Genomic DNA, 2,378 nt, shown 5'->3' on the forward strand with positions numbered 1-2,378 from the left:
TTTTTTTATTATTTAAAAGACAAATGATAAAGTATCGATATCGGTATCTGCGATATCAGCCCGAATTTTACTCGGTATCGGAGCGGAAGGGAAATTGGTGGTATCGAACATCACTATTGGTCACCGAAGTGGGGCGAGGGGAGGAGCTACAATAAAATTTGTGTTGGTTTCTGCAAACTGTTAATCATCAGAAGTCGACGCTACATCGGATATAGTTAAATCTACCGTGTGTAACGTGCATACTTTTCACACGGGTTTAGGTTGTACAGGTTGACAGAAAAGCAGCATGATTTGATGTTAAAACAGTATAATCCCAAGGCACAGAATGCCCTTGAAAAATGGTCGGAAGTGTTTTATAAAGCAAAGAAACGTGAACAACCATTTTTGGAATTATTGCCACGAGAGGGAAAAGAAAAACAGGAAATACGGTTTAAAGAAAAAAATGTGTGTTTTCACGTGATGAAGGTAATTTGAATGAAAAGGCCAATGTTGTGGATGACGTCAATAATGACAGTTTCTAATGTTAGTAAACGCTCAGTCATAGAAGCCATAACAGTGACAGGTCAAGGACCAGCTACCGTAGCACTTTAAACGAAAAACATGCCTTGATTTGGAAGCTGAAATAGCTGCATCCACTGCTGAGCTGTCTGTATTACAGGCTCCAGAGTGGAGACGTTCTCCCAAAGCATCCAGCAATGGCTTTTCTTATTTGGAAAAAAATCTGTCAATGTGTTGAACCCTAATGCGGAATATGGAAATGAACAAAATAAACGGGAATCAACAGCTCCCAACAAAACTCTATGAAAGGATGTGAGACCCATGGAATCAGGGCATTGGTATCAATGATACCTCAACGATGGTATCAAGCTGCTTCAATGCATCTGTGCAGCCAAAATGAACCGCAACAGGCAAATACTATATGTCTGCAACATCACTGCAATACCAATGGCCACCTGGAAGAGTTGAGGCAGGAAAAGCGGATTGTTTGTACCAACTGGAATAGTTTATTCCAGTTGAACAACCAGGCAAATTGGTGCTGAGCTCCAGCAAAGGACTCCTGAACGTGGCTACACTAAAGGACTGGCAGAGAATCAATTCTGAAGAGGTGACAGCAAAGGAAGGTATGTTCTTATTCCTGCACTGTAACAGAGGTGCTGCAGTACCTGCAGGAACTGGATATGCCAGTAAATATTACATAGAACCACTGTGCTCAAGTTGAGGAAGCAATGATGTCATAGCACATGACATCATGGAGACAACCAATCAACCAGCTGGCTTCATTCATCTGGTCATGTTTATTGAGCGTCCTGTCAGTATTCTTTCTGAGCCTCTAGTATTTTTCATTTATATTGTACACTTTATCAATTTAAACTTTATGTAAACTAAATAAAGTTTAGTTTAGTTTAACTAACTAAATAAGTTGAGTTCTTCGAAAGTACGGTGTGACTACGGTGAGAGATTTTTGTGGAGGTTTCTGTTTCAGTGAAATCAGTATTATATAGCCATCCACTTCAGGTCTTCATGTTACTGCTTCTGTTTTCTATCTGGCATCTATTCAAGCACTTTATTTTTAACAGTATGTGGTGTCAGCCATTAACCTAGCATAAGAATGTGGTAATTATCCTGTCTTTGATGAAGATAAAGGTCATGATCCTTTCAAGTGATGCTGACTTTCATCTTTTGGATCCAAATTATGATTAGAAGCTAATTTCACACATTAAAAAAAATAAGTTGTTGATAAAGTTTAATCATAGAGCAAGACAAGAAAAACGAAGGAGGGACAATAATCGTCAACTAGGTTTGTGTTACATGCAGCTAAAAAAAGCAGTGGTTCCAATAACAATAAACAACCATGTCTGAGAGAAAGGCTGTGATCAAGAATGCCGATATGTCGGAGGACATGCAGCAGGACGCCGTGGATAGCGCCACCCAGGCGCTGGAGAAGTACAACATTGAGAAAGATATTGCGGCACATATTAAAAAGGAATTTGACAAAAAATACAACCCAACCTGGCACTGCATCGTTGGGAGGAACTTCGGCAGCTACGTGACTCATGAGACCAAGCATTTTATTTACTTCTACCTAGGCCAGGTGGCCATTCTACTCTTCAAGTCGGGTTGAGCTGCTTTGGCTCCAACAACAGTAATGAAACACGGTGTTGATGGTTTCAACCCCCCACCCACCCCGCCCCCATGGTCTACTGCTGAAAGTCAGAAGAAACAAGAAAATGGTTCTTTCAGAAGAATGAAGTTGTAGTGACATCTGACCACCACAACAGGCATCATGAGATTTTAGATAGGGTGCGGGGGGGACCTTTACAGGCTAAAATTGGGAGGGGGAAGGCTATAAGAAGGAATTTTGTGAAGGATTATGGTAA

The 2,378-nt window shown here is 40.7% G+C and overlaps 1 protein-coding gene and 1 pseudogene across 1 annotated transcript in view; both read left to right on the plus strand.

Moving 5' to 3' along the window:
* Positions 1-2,378, plus strand: part of slc9a6a (solute carrier family 9 member A6a) — a 13,935-nt gene that overhangs the window by 1,880 nt on the left and 9,677 nt on the right. The gene's annotated exons all lie outside the window — the stretch shown is intronic.
* Positions 1,703-2,366, plus strand: LOC103391426 (dynein light chain 2, cytoplasmic pseudogene; annotated as a pseudogene).

The sequence above is a fragment of the Cynoglossus semilaevis genome, chromosome 15, assembly GCF_000523025.1.
Source record: "Cynoglossus semilaevis isolate Cse_v1.0 chromosome 15, Cse_v1.0, whole genome shotgun sequence".
NCBI classification, from domain to species: domain Eukaryota; kingdom Metazoa; phylum Chordata; class Actinopteri; order Pleuronectiformes; family Cynoglossidae; genus Cynoglossus; species Cynoglossus semilaevis.